This window comes from Erpetoichthys calabaricus, chromosome 5 (genome assembly GCF_900747795.2).
Source record: "Erpetoichthys calabaricus chromosome 5, fErpCal1.3, whole genome shotgun sequence".
Classification (NCBI taxonomy): domain Eukaryota; kingdom Metazoa; phylum Chordata; class Cladistia; order Polypteriformes; family Polypteridae; genus Erpetoichthys; species Erpetoichthys calabaricus.
Genome location: NC_041398.2, coordinates 245034500 through 245049102, shown reverse-complemented (window position 1 = coordinate 245049102; position 14603 = coordinate 245034500). Strand labels below are relative to the sequence as shown.

The 14603-nt window shown below is 40.7% G+C and overlaps 1 protein-coding gene across 2 annotated transcripts in view; it reads left to right on the top strand.

Annotated features, from left to right (window-relative positions):
• The window catches only part of smad1 (SMAD family member 1), a 121216-nt gene that overhangs the window by 58806 nt on the left and 47807 nt on the right, over window positions 1–14603 (top strand). The gene's annotated exons all lie outside the window — the stretch shown is intronic.

Here is a 14603-nt window from a genome sequence, read left to right as displayed (position 1 = left end):
CTCTTACAAGCTAGGGAATATTCTTATTTCTTTTCATTATGACTACAGACTAGTTCAGTTTAAGGTCTGCCTTGCAGTTGGTAAGGCATGGAGAATAAACAGTTTCAAACCGTACAGAACTTATTGAACATAATGAATGTATTGATGCACTAAGGTGAATTCTATGTAAGATTGCGATAGAAAAGTAACAACCTTTAAGTATAGGAAGTAACAGAAGTTTAATAAGGGAAAGCGAAGATTGTAATTAAACAGAGTAAAATTGTTAAGTTGAACTTTGGCAGGGCTAATTTTGACCAGATGTGACAGTGTCTAATTAGGATACACTGGGATAAGCTTTTAAGTGTGGAGACAGTCGAGGAACAGGTTTAAAAATGTTTTACATGTAATGCAGGACAGATGTATACCTAAATTTGGAATTAATAGTAAATTAAAAAAAAATCCACAGAGGATTAATAAAGATTTTAAAAAGTTTCAAAGGAAAAAAACTGCTTTATAAGGCATATAAGACTTATTGACTACAAAGTGAATCGTAGAGCGTATGAGAACATGAGGGCAACCATTAAGAAGGATATCAGCGAGGCTAAAAAGCAGTTGGAGAGGAATATAGCAGATAAGGCGAAAGAAGACCCTAGGAGATTCTTTCAGTATTTTAGTAGTAAAAGAACAGTCAAGGAAGAGGTCAAGTGCATCAGAAATAGTAAAGGGGAATTAAAAGATACAAACAATGAAATAGCGGATGCCCTAAACTTACATTTATCTGAGGTGTTTACAAGTGAGCAAGTGGATAACCTCCCAGAGGTAAACGTGACTGAGGTACTGAGGGATTTGGAAATTGTAGAGGGAGAAGTGCTGGTCAGTATAAATAAGCTGAAGTCAAACAAATCACCAGAACCAGATAATATTTATCCTTGAGTTCTTAAGGAGGCTAGTGAATACAGATATAAACCCTTGACACATTTTTAGGAAGTCACTGTGCACTGGAGAGATTCAGGAGGACTGGAAAATGGCAAATATCATCCCATTATATAAAAAGGATTACAGGGCAGATCCAAGCAACTATAGACCAGTAAGCTTAACATGCATCACAGGAAAATTAATGGAAGGAATTATTAAGGATAAGATTGAGCAACACCTGGCATGAACAGGAGTGTCAGTGAACAGTCAGCATGGGGTCAGAGGAGGGAGGTCGTATTTTACTAACATGTTAAAATTCTAAGAGGAGGCAACAAAATGATACGATCGAAGTGTAGCATATGATATTATTTATCTTGACTTTGAGAAAGCATTTGATAAGGTGCTACATGAGAGGTTGGGCATCAAATTAAAAGAAGTGGGAGTTCAGGGTGATGTTTTTAGATGTGTGTAGAATTGGCTCAGACACAGGAAGCAGAGGGTAATGGTGCGAGGAACCTCATCAGAATTGGCCGATGTTAAGAGTGGTGTTCCACAGGGGTCAGTGCTGGGGCCACTGCTATTTTTAATATATATAAATGATTTAGATAGGAATATAAGTAACAAGCTGGTTAAGTTTGCAGATGATACCAAGATAGGTAGATCAGCAGATAATTTGGAATCCGTTATATTATCACAGAAGGACTTTGATAACATACAGGCTTGGGCAGATTTGTGGCAGATGAAATTTAATGTCAATAAATGTAAAGTATTACACATAGGAAGTTTAAATTTTGAGGTTTGAATACACAATGGGTGGTCGGAAAATCGAGAGTAAACCTTATGAGAAGGATTTAGGAGTCATAGTGAACTCTAAGCTATTGACTTCCCAACAGTGTTCAGAAGCCATTAAGAAGGCTAACAGAATGTTAGGTTATTTAGCATAGTGTGTGGAGTACAAGTCCAAGAAGGTTATGCTCAATCTTTTTAATACACTGGTGAGGCCTCATCTTGAGTACTGTGTGCAGTTTTTGGTCTCCAGGCTACAAAAAGGACATAGCAGCACTAGAAAAGGTCCAGATAAGAGCGACTAGGCTGATTCCAGGGCTACAGGGGTTGAATTATGAGGAAAGATTAAGAGAGCTGAGCCTTTACAGTTTAAGCAAAAAAAGATCAAGAGGAGACCTGACTGAAGTGTTTAAAATTATGAATGGAATTAGTCCAGTGGATCAAGACTGTTGTTTTAAAATGAGTTCATCAAGAACACGGGGACACAGTTGGAAACTTGTTAAGGGTAAATTTCGCACAAACATTAGAAAGTTTTTCTTTACACAAAGAACGATAGACAGTTGGAATAAGCTACCAAGTAGTGTGGTAGACAGTAAGATGGGGACTTTCAAAACTCGACTTGATATTTTTTGGGAGATATAAGTGGAAAGAGGGCTGGCAAGCTTTGTTGGGCTAAATGACCTGTTCTCGTCTAGAGTGTTCTAATGTTCTAACAGAGAAGAATCCTTTCTTCCTTATTGCTTTTTTGTTTTCCCTGTGTGTAATATTTTTCTGAATTTTATTTGTACTTTATTTAAAGTTTAAAAAAAAAAAAAAAAGTTAAAACTTGCTGTTTTGTTTTTTTTGTTACAAGTTTGAATCCTGCTGGATCTTACCTTGCCAACTCAGTAGCTGCTTGACTTTGGGAACCTAGAACCTAGAAAGACGCAGCTGTCCTGCTACTTAAATCACTATTGTAACTGTTTTGTCCTCGTTTTGTATCACCACTTCGCTACAGTACTGGGGGGTATTTTTCGAACGTGGATTAGTCGTTTAGCCGGATGTAATTGTTGACGATTTGGCCTGATCCTGGATCTGTCGGTTTTTCGAAACTCTTGCTGGAAGTGTTATCATAGCAACACATCCTAATCCGCAAACCTGCTCGGAGCAGATTTGTTCTACGTAAACAAGGATTAGTTTACACACGTGATCAGTGACAGTGCGTGGAAGTCATCCAGTCATGGCTTCGCCGTTCATGAATGAGCGACCAATTGATATTGGTGCATAAATTATAAGAAGAGAATTTCATATAGAGAGGGTTTTGCGCGATCTGCAAGATCCTTTATTGCTCCCTGTTATGTATATGTAAGAATTTAATACTAAATATAAGGTCTATTTAATGTTTCAAATAATTGCATTGAATGTGTGTTGTGCCTGCAACCTGGTATTAAGGTGCACATTGCAGCTGGAACTTGTTTTATTCATAAAATGGTGAGAAAAGCCAAGCAAAATGACCCCTTTTATTGGCTAACTAGAAAGATTACAATATGCAAGCTTTCGAGGCAACTCAGGCCCCTTCTTCAGGCAATTTGTCTTCATCAAATATTTGACCTTCGTCAATATTTCGTTGGTCAGACACAGGTTCAAGGGATATGACATTCCCTGCAAATGACCCAACAAAAAAGAGGGCTATATGGAACACACCTATGGCACACATGGAGGACAAATATATGCAATGACCATCCTTTACCTGAAATGAAGTGACCACTGCATCCTGCCACTGGTTCTGAGGAGGAGCTTCCCCCTGGAATGCCATCAGAAACAGGGCGATGGGCATTTTGCTGGAGAGCCAAGTCTTCTGCAGGGATTAGGTCTGGACCGCGGGGACCTCCACCTGTTTTTTGCTTGTCTGCCTTCTTATTAGCTTTAAAATTAATGTGTTTTATATATGATTCTTTATGTCAACAATTCTTTATATAGCTATATACCAATATTTACCAGTTTGAAGTATATTCTTGTGCTTCACTTTAACCTGTTCCCATGTTCTTCTTGTGCTCACATTTGATCTGTAATTATGACATATTAAATAATAATTAATCTGACACATAGGAAATGAAACGCTGCATTCAGTAAGTACAATGCACAGTACTTAGCGTTTAATTCGTCGGCCACTTTTTGCCAGCCGTCTTTTCTGGTCTGGGCTGCTTTTGCAGTGTTACCCCTTGTGCATATTAAATCTTGACATTCTTCATGTCCTTCGAATAAAAGGTCTTGCGCCGCGTGTGTGAAAAAAAATGCGGCCGTTCTTTCGTCATTTTATTACAATCTATCAAAGACTTGCTGGTCATGTTTTCTAGACTCAATATGTATGGGCTTTTCACTCAGCGCGGGCGCGCGCATTCATCTCGTATGATTAGATCCAGCTCGACTAATCTAATACACGGCTGCGTTTGAAAAACCGACCTATCCCGGATGAGTGTCACTGGCATTAACTCATCCAAGATGAGGCACCTGATCTCGGATGATTTAAGCGACGTACGAAAAATACCCCCCTGCTTTGTGAGTTCAAGTTATAAAAGTGAATTGTCAGTACAAAAGTTAAAATCTGCATATTGTCTGACCCTACAAGGAAGATAATCTGTGCATGGGCATTTAAAATGAAACTTAGCAATGAAGTTTAACACAAAGGTGAATAAAGGAAATTTTGACAATATTTAGCAACATAATATTACCAGATCTGCATTTATGCAATTATATATTTGCAGTTATTTTTTTTGTAGTAGAATGAAAATACTGTTAAGTGATCTGTTTTAATGAACAGTTTAATTGTTGATGAAGCTGTGCTTTCTAGGCAGCTAACCCAGGTAATCATGTTTTCATCTTATTAAACTTCAGGCTTGATTTTATTAGTGAAGTAAATTCTTCTTTAACCTCCTTAGCATTAGTCCCCGAGTGTCACTCAGGCAACGATATAAATGTGTCTCGCATAAGACCTAAGGATTACTCGGGCTGTAAAAGTGGCAACAGCATTAGTGCTGAGCGTTACTTGTGCAGTGGTATAGGCGTGTCTCGCATAAGTGTCAGGCCCGCGCATTTCAAGGGCCACGGTGTAGAAATGTCTTCGCCTAGCCTGATAATTTGAAACTCCTCTCAGCAGTTATGACGAGGTGAATCTGTGTTCAAGCAGTGAAACTGAAAGTGATTATGGTGAATCTGAAAGTGATGCTTGTGTCACTCGCACATACGGTATACAGTGTGCTGTTTATATTATTATTAGTAGTATTAATTTTTCAAGCCATAAAATAAATTTTTTTTTTTTTTTAGATAGTTTAATGGTAGGAGGTTAAATATAGCGCTAAACCCAATACCTTATGTAGTAACTAGCTGAAGTATGCATTATTGCTGGTATAAATAAACAAGGAAAAACTTTCTAATGAAAATTCCACATGGTTAAACACAACCCACGCTGAGACAAAAGGGATGTACTGTTAGACAAAAGCTGTAATGCAGCAAGATAATGAAACTGTTCTCAAAATTAGTTGAGAAGAAAACATCCCATGTACTTGTGGTCTTGAACGTTGTGCTTTGGCTAGTGGAAATCTTTGTGCTGATGGTTGTCTTACATCAGCTGTAGTGTACTCCTGCTGCCTGATGAGAATTGTAGTCCCTGCATTAGTGATGGGTTTTCGGTTGCCCTTTTGCCTGATATGATACAACATATTTTTAAGTTGGACCAAAGGCAAGTCACATGCAAAATTTCATTTAAATCATTTCCACTGTTTTTACATGAATAGTGAAGAAACAATTATCCAAATGGCTGACAATTTTATTTATGTAGCTACAGCAGACACCTGATTATCCTTGTTCTGTTTTACCGAGACAAACCTGTCAGTGTAATGCAGTGCTTTTCTTACACACTAATTCATAAAAGCTTTGTCATGAATGCTGTACCAAGCACATTTTGATATCAGCATGATTGGGACTTAATGACTATTAAGTGCAAAGTGCAGCATTATGCCTGGTGCACCAGGGAGTGCTTTAGTTAGTTTATTTAATGCTTCAACATGATTGGGAGTTAATGGCTATCAAATGGGGAAGTGTGGTGTACTGTGCACCAGGGAGGCTGAAGTTAGTGCCAGTATAGTGAAATCCATCCTTTCTAAGTTCCGATAGCTGGTATTGATACTAAATTCAATGTTTTAATACCAATCCAGCACTATTAAGTTATGAAAAGTGACTTAAAAATGATACAGTACCATATAAATTGGCAAAATCTTTTATGTCGATATTTTTTAATCTGAAATGATCATGGCCATCTGTTTTATCAGTGTTTAGTTTTCCGAAGTGGCATTGGTCCACCTTACCTTGGATAGTCATAGTTTTACTGTATACTGTATTTTTTGTGTTACTTAATAAACAGTTACTAGTTAGTCTTATTCTTTCTGTTTCCACTAGTTTTGCTTGTGCTATTTTGGCCATCAAGCCCAAATAAAGGACTGGAGGTATTTTGTGTATTCAGATATACAGTATGTATATGTTTGTATGTTTTTTATATTCCCCTTTTATATTTACTTATTCTAGAGTTAAACATGTTTCTACTAACCAAACGTTGTTTAAGTACCCAGTTACTGAACATTGGTTTAAAGTTAATTTTAGAAGAAAATGGGTCTGATAAGTTTATATTTGGTAACATGGGGTCACATATTCTTAAAAGTTTGTGCAAGAATGTGATCACCAAGACTAGAATACTTGGAAGAAGATTGCTCCAACATTGAAAATGTAAGATACTGCTCTAGAAATTCTCAAGTTTAAACTTTATTTTCAATGAACTTTAAGAAATAGTTAGCTATAATATCTAAAGTAACCATTCATCTACCTGTTCTGTGCTGCACTCTTCTGCACCGTGTAGAGGACATAGTATGTTATATTCTTTAACAATTAGTGTGTTATAACTTCATAACTTTTGCACAAATTTAATGAGTACAGGCTCAGGAAATTTACAAATGGGAGGGTGAAGTATGTGCGATGTCCAATATGTTGTACAGTCCATCTACTTGATTATCCATCAGCAGTCCCAATATATGAAACTTTCCTATAAGATCCATCCATCCATCCATCCATTGTCTCCCGCTTATCCGAGGTCGGGTCGCGGGGGCAGCAGCTTGAGCAGAGATGCCCAGACTTCCCTCTCCCCGGCCACTTCTTCTAGCTCTTCCGGGAGAATCCCAAGGCGTTCCCAGGCCAGTCGAGAGACATAGTCCCTCCAGCGTGTCCTGGGTCTTCCCCGGGGCCTCCTCCCGGTTGGACGTGCCCGGAACACCTCACCAGGGAGGCGTCCAGGAGGCATCCTGATCAGATGTCCGAGCCACCTCATCTGACTCCTCTCGATGCGGAGGAGCAGCGGCTCTACTCTGAGCCCCTCCCGGATGACTGAGCTTCTCACCCTATCTTTAAGGGAAAGCCCAGACACCCTGCGGAGGAAACTCATTTCAGCCGCTTGTATTCGCGATCTCGTTCTTTCGGTCACTACCCATAGCTCATGACCATAGGTGAGGGTAGGAACATAGATCGACTGGTAAATTGAGAGCTTCGCCTTGCGGCTCAGCTCCTTTTTCACCACGACAGATTGATACAATGCCCGCATTACTGCGGATGCCGCACCGATCCGCCTGTCGATCTCACGCTCCATTCTTCCCTCACTCGTGAACAAGACCCCGAGATACTTGAACTCCTCCACTTGGGGCAGGATCTCGCTACCAACCCTGAGAGGGCACTCCACCCTTTTCCGGTTGAGGACCATGGTCTCGGATTTGGAGGTGCTGATTCTCATCCCAGCCGCTTCACACTCGGCTGCGAACCGATCCAGAGAGAGCTGAAGATCACGGCCTGATGAAGCAAACAGGACAACATCATCTGCAAAAAGCAGTGACCCAATCCTGAGCCCACCAAACCGGACCCCCTCAACACCCTGGCTGCGCCTAGAAATTCTGTCCATAAAAGTTATGAACAGAATCGGTGACAAAGGGCAGCCCTGGCGGAGTCCAACTCTCACTGGAAACGGGTTCGACTTCCTGCCGGCAATGCGGACCAAGCTCTGGCACTGATCGTACAGGGACTGAACAGCCCTTATCAGGGGGGCCGGTACCCCATACTCTCGGAGTACCCCCCACAGGATTCCCCGAGGGACACGGTCGAATGCCTTTTCTAAATCCACAAAACACATGTATACTGGTTGGGCAAACTCCCATGCACCCTCCAGGACCCTGCTAAGGGTATAGAGCTGGTCCACTGTTCCGCGACCAGGACGAAAACCACACTGTTCCTCCTGAATCCGAGGCTCGACTATCCGACGGACCCTCCTCTCCAGGACCCCTGAATAGACTTTTCCAGGGAGGCTGAGGAGTGTGATCCCTCTGTAGTTGGAACACACCCTCCGATCCCCTTTCTTAAAGAGGGGGACCACCACCCCGGTCTGCCAATCCAGAGGCACTGTCCCTGATGTCCATGCGATGTTGCAGAGGCGTGTCAGCCAAGACAGTCCTACAACATCCAGAGCCTTGAGGAACTCCGGGCGTATCTCATCCACCCCCGGGGCCCTGCCATCAAGGAGTTTTTTGACCACCTCGGTGACCTCAGTCCCAGAGATGGGGGAGCCCACCTCTGAGTCCCCAGGCTCTGCTTCCTCATTGGAAGGCATGTTAATGGGATTGAGGAGGTCTTCGAAGTATTCCCCCCACCGACCCACAACGTCCCGAGATTTTAAGTAAATATCTTTTTTTTCCACCAATACATTTGCTGAAAATTACATTATGACCCCTGAATACGTCAGTTTTCAAAAAATGTTAGGTCATTTTGATGCAGTTGATAGATGTAGAACATAGTTAAATGACTATAATTAGAACAGTCTATGTGAGAACAGGCCATTCAGCCCAACAAAGCTTGCCAGTCCTGTCCACTTCTTTCTTCAAAAAAACCAAGTCGAGTTTTGAAAGTCCCTAACGTCTTACTGTCTACCACACTACTTCATAGTTTATTCCAAGTGTCTATCGTTCTTTGTGTAAAGAAAAACTTTGTAATGTTTGTGTGAAATTTACACTTAAGTTTCCAACTGTGTCCCAGTGTTCTTGATGATCTCATTTTAAACTCAGTGTCTCAATCCACTGAATTAATTCCCTTCATAATTTTAAGCACTTCAATCATGTCACCTCGTAATCTTCTTTTGTTTAAACTGTAAAGGCTCAGCTCTTTTAATCTGTCCTCATAGTTCAATCCCTTTAGCCCTGGAATTAGCCTATTTACTCTTTGGACCTTTTCTAGTGCTGCTGTGTACTTTTTACGTGACTCTCTAAATTTAGAAAGCTGAACTAATTTTAACTCTTCAACCAATTTGTTGTGTATATAAGGTAGAAAGAATAAGCCCGTTTTGTTCTATATGCTTTTTAAACCTTCAAAGTACTAAATAAACTTCTGTATAATTAAATTTTCATTTAGTGAAGCACATACTCCTGAAACTATGGGGCAAGCTCTGCACAAATATATTTCAGTGGTCCATTAGTTTGTAAATATACATCTAATTATGCAACTGTTCGACTGACAACCGTCTCCCGCCATTTTGGAATGCAGGGCAGGTGCTGCCATCTATCCGCAACAAAAAGAATTTTAAGTGAAATCTCTATGTACAGGGCAGGTGCTGTTAATTCTCTATGTAATAAACTTAAGTTATAGCGTAACGAAAATTGCATAATTAGATCTTGACCACCCTGTATTTACAAAAAACACAATATTACACACAGTGTGCAGCAATGGTTTTTGTTATTAGCTGATGCTGACAGTGTCATAAGGGTATATCTTCCATCCACCCAGGCTTTCATTTTCACAAATTCAAAAGTATATTTCTGAAAGGTATTCTTAATGTATAAAAGTGACAACTTGAATTTGTAAATTTTTTCATATAATATACTTACTAGCTGTGTTACCCGGCTTCATCCAGAGAGTTTAAGACAGCAGACCTTATTTATAGTGCCATTGTTTACTTGGGTGTATGAGAGTACTATTTAACTAAGTAAGTACTTTTCTGTTTACAATATTTGTAGGTTTTTTAACAAAGGACTAATTCAATTGGTATGAGGGTGGCAGGATTTGAAAGCTTTGGATTTCAAATTCAGGTACTGACACTGTGTGACCCTGAGTATGTCATGTCATCTGCATCTGCTTCAAATGTAAAAACAAAACAAATGTAATCAATAGTATCTTAATTGTTATATGTTGACTTAAAGGCGCAAGTCCAGTAATAAGTGACAATATTAAGTCACTGGAGGTGCTTATGCTTGAACATGCTATACACAATTGTCCATAAGAAAACATTCCTGCATTAGTTCAGCTCCTGCTTTTTCCTAGTGACTTTGTTGTTGATGGTCATTCCAAAACATAATTTTACAGGAAAATTTATTATTTTGAATTGAAACTGGTAATCGGCAGAAATAATGTGAAATTGGAGTATATGTTTTCATTATTAGATGCTCCCTTTTTTTTTTGTTTTACATCATTCACTTGAATTTCTTGTTTCTTGTCAGTTGTTTGTGGTCCCCTTTTAAAGTCCACAGATGCAAATGCATATGTAAAGAATTTTGGAGAGCAGCAGTGCGGCATCCCTGTTCAAAGTCTGCAGAAGCAAATGTATATTATAGTGCAGTAGCTCATGGTAGACCCGTCATCTCTATCTGGAAAGGGAAGGGTGATCGCCTGGATTGCGGCAACTACAGGGGGATAACACTGCTCTCTGTGCCGGGTAAGGTCCTTGCTAGGGTCTTTCTCAATAGGATATGTGATCACTTGCTCACCTACCAGTGACTGGAGCAGTCTGTTTTTTTTTTTTTACGTAAGAAGTCTACCATCAAACACAAATCCCGGCGCTGAGGGTTCTCATGGGGTATCGGCAGAGCTTATTTGTTGTAGCCTTGGTCAATTTTCATAAAGCGTATGACTCAGTTGATTAAGCTGCCCTGTGGGTATACTGAGGATTCGTGTGATCCCCTCATGGTTGCTGGATGTCATGGCCGACCTGTACTCTGGTACTGTGAGTGCTGTGTAGAGTGGAGGCAGAATCTCTGTTTTTCCCAGTTGATTATGGGGTTGGTCAGGGGTGTGTTCTGCTCCTACTCTGTTCAATGCTTGCATGGGGCATCTGTTGGTGAAGAAAGGTTCACTGATCTTGATTTTACTGACAATGCTGACTTTGCAGTCAATGGAGGCTCTGATTGGGGCTTTCGAGAGACTGAATAAGGAGTCTGAGTGTCTGGGCCTGCAAGTGTCCTGATAAAAAAAACAACATCCAGGCCTTTAATGGCCTCTTGGGCACAACCATCAGCAGTGTGTCTGTCTGCAGAGAGAGTGTCGACCGCGTCAAGAGGTTTACTTACCTCAGCAGTGACATTCATGTCTCTGGTGACTCTTCCTACGAAGTCGGTAGACAGATTGGGAGAGTATGGGGGGGTCAAGAGGTTGCTGGTAAGGGGTGTGTGGCGCTCCTGATAACTATGCAAAAGGATGAAGGTCCAAATCTTTAGAGTCCTGGTGCTTCCTGTCTTGCTATATGGTTGAGGGACCTGGACGTTATCTAGTAACTTGAGACAATGAATGGACACCTTTGGCATTGTCTCTTTGGAGAATACTTGGGTACCACTGGTTTGACTTTGTGTTGAATGAGCGGTTGCTCATGGAGTCCCAAATGAGGCACATTTACCTACATTGTAAATTACATTTACCTACATTATAGGCGGAGTGTTGGCACTGAGGCTAGGGATCTGCACTGGCAATTGGAAGGTTGCCGGTTCGAATCCCGTAAAATGCCAAAACGGACTCTGCTCTGTTTGGCCCTTGAGCAGTGTCCTTAACCTGCAATTGCTAAGTGCTTTGAGTAGTGAGAAAACCGCTATATAAATGCAAAGAATTATTATTGTGATGGAGCATCTGTTACTGCACTACAGCCAAGTGGCGCAATTCCCCGAGGGTGATCTGGCTGATTTATGTGGGCCTGAGCAGCTGGACCAGGCCAAGGGGATGCCCATGTAACACCTGGCTGTGGCAGATTGAGGATCAGTTGTGGAAGGTGGGACTGGACCAGACGTCTGCCTGGGGGGTTGCCAACCGGGATCCCAAGCTTTTTCGTCACGTGGTGGGTGCGGCAATGTACTGTACCAGTGCATGCTCCCCGACCTGACCTGATCAAGAAAAAGGTCATGAGCTGGGCAAATTAGGCCAGTGGTTTAAGCCTCTGAAGCACCAAACCCCCATGTTATATAGCACCCTGATGTGTGGAATTCAAGTACAAGGAGTTTATGCTGAAGCTTTATAATGCACTGGTGAGGCCTCATCTGGAGTCCTGTGTGCAGGTTTGGTCTCCAGGCTACTAAAAGGATGTAGCAGTGCTAGAAAAAGTACAATAAATAGCAGCTAGGGTGATTCCAGGACTGCTGGGAATGATTGAAAAAGCTGATGTTTTAAAGTTCAAGTAAAAAAAAAAAAAAAAAAGATTGAGGAGACATGAAATGCTTAAAATTATGAAGGGAATTAGTGCAGTGGATTGAGACGGTGACTTTAAAATGAGTTCATCATGCGCACAGGTTCGCAGTTGGAAACTTTATTGTAAATTTTGCACAAACATTAGGAACTTTTTCTTAACACAGAGAACCATAGATACCTGGAATAAGTGAACAAGTAGTGTGGTGAACTTTAGGGACTTTTAAACTAGACTTAATGTTTTTCAGGGGAATTAAGTGGATGGAACTGGTAAGCTTGATTTGGGATGAATGGCCTGTTCTCGTCTAGATTGTTCTAATATTCTGATATGTAAAGTAAAATACAATGTCTCTGTTTAAAATAGCTTTCAAATGGATGCATGATTCCAGGTCTGTCAGTCAAGTCTGTTTTGTACCCAATATCTTCTATGGTGAACATTCACTACAATTCTTTAACCAGTGCTAATTAACTGATTTAAATTCAACAGGCATTTTATTTTTTCCTTCCCAAAAAGTTTAGTATTTACTGTCTTTTTGCAAGAGGAACAATTGGATAAGCAGAACAGTGAGGTCAGCTGATGAAGCAGAAACAGCTGTAACTTGGGGAGAGAGACCAGGAAATTCCAGTCACGGAGAATGAAAGCTTTGTCTTTAACAGGCTGTCCTGCAGATGGCTGTTACAAATGTGAAGCCAAAGTGAGGAGGAGCACAGTGGGAAGTTTGTCATCTGGCCTGCCTGTACAGACAATTGTAGGAAAGAGCAGTTGCCCGGCTTGCATTTGTCATCTGTAGTCCACTTCTCTGTTTGAAATTGGGTGGGGTGGAGGTGTAAAGAGAATAGCAGCAGACTATAAAGAGCCAATGTTTTGTTTTAGAGTTCATTGTGTTGTCAGTTAATGTGGGTTTAGCAAAACCAGCATTTATTGGAGTGTGTGTGTGTGTGTGTATGTGCGCGCACACAGGGTTTTTTTTTTTTTTTTCCTGTTACTATACTTTGTCTACAGACATCTTGTAGTAAACACTACATGCTCCAACATGTTTCTTTTGTATGAGACAGCATTTCATAACATTCAGCTAAAGTGTTTGCCTGAAAATGAAGCACTACAGTAAGACTTGAGAAAGTTGTGTAATCATCATTGGAGTTTGTCAAAGTACAGTGGAAAATATCAGTCTGGTGATGATTTTAAAGCTACATGTTAATTAGGTTTAATTGGAACACCTTTCCTTTCCCTTGGGTAGAGGGGTATGCCTTAAAATAAATGTATATCATCAGGTTTTATTTTTTTTAAACATAAACCGGGGACTGGAATTTGCTAAAATGCATATTGATAAGCTTCTGTGCCTCTGAAAAAATGTCCTTTGCACAGATGAGACAAGACTAGAGATTTTTGGCAAGTCGCATCAACTCTATGGCCACAGATGAAAAAATGAAACTTTCAAAGAAAAGAACACCGTAGCTATTGTGAAACATGAATGAGTCTCACTTATATTGTATGGCTGCTTTGCTGCATCTGGCATGGGGTTCTTTAAGTCTGTGCAGGGAACAATGAAATCTCAAGACTATCAAGATATTTTGGAGCAAGACATACTGCCCATTGTCAGAAGGCACTGTCTCAGTTGCAGGTCATGGGTCCTCCAACAGGATAATGGGCCAAAACACACCGCTAAAAGCACCCAAGAATGGCTAAGAACAAAACATTGGGCTATCCTATGAGCTCTGAACGGAATCTTTTTGAACATATATGTACATGTACTGAGTTGCCTCGAAAGCTTGCATATTGTAATATTTTTACTTAGCCAATAAAAGGTGTCATTTTACTTAGCCTTTATGGATGTAGTGAGAAGTCAAACACGTTACAACACCCTAGTACAGGGGTTGGCAACGTCAGTCCTGGAGAGCCGCAGTGGTTGCAGGTTTTTGTTCCAACCCAGTTTCTTAATGAGCAATCAATTATTGCTGATGAAATACTTATTGCTTAAGTGATAGTTTGATGCTTCATTTTAGTGGTCTCGCTTGTTAAGTCTCCAGCCCTTAATTGCTTATTTCAATCTTAAACAGCTGCATTCAGTGTGTTAATGGCTCCTTATCTATAATAATAAAAGGCAAAGTCCTCACTGACTGACTGACTGACTCACTCACTCACTGACTGACTGACTCATCACTAATTCTCCAACTTCCCGTGTAGGTGGAAGGCTGAAATTTGGCAGGCCCATTCCTTACAGCTTACTTACAAAAGTTAGGCAGGTTTCATTTCGAAATTCAAAGCGTAATGGTCATAACTGGAACATATTTTTTGTCCATACACTGTAATGGAGGAGGCGGAGTCACGTATCGCGTCATCACGCCTCCTACGTAATCACGTGAACTAAAAACAAGGAAGAGATTTACAGCACGAGACACACGCGGGAACGAAGGTAAATGACGTT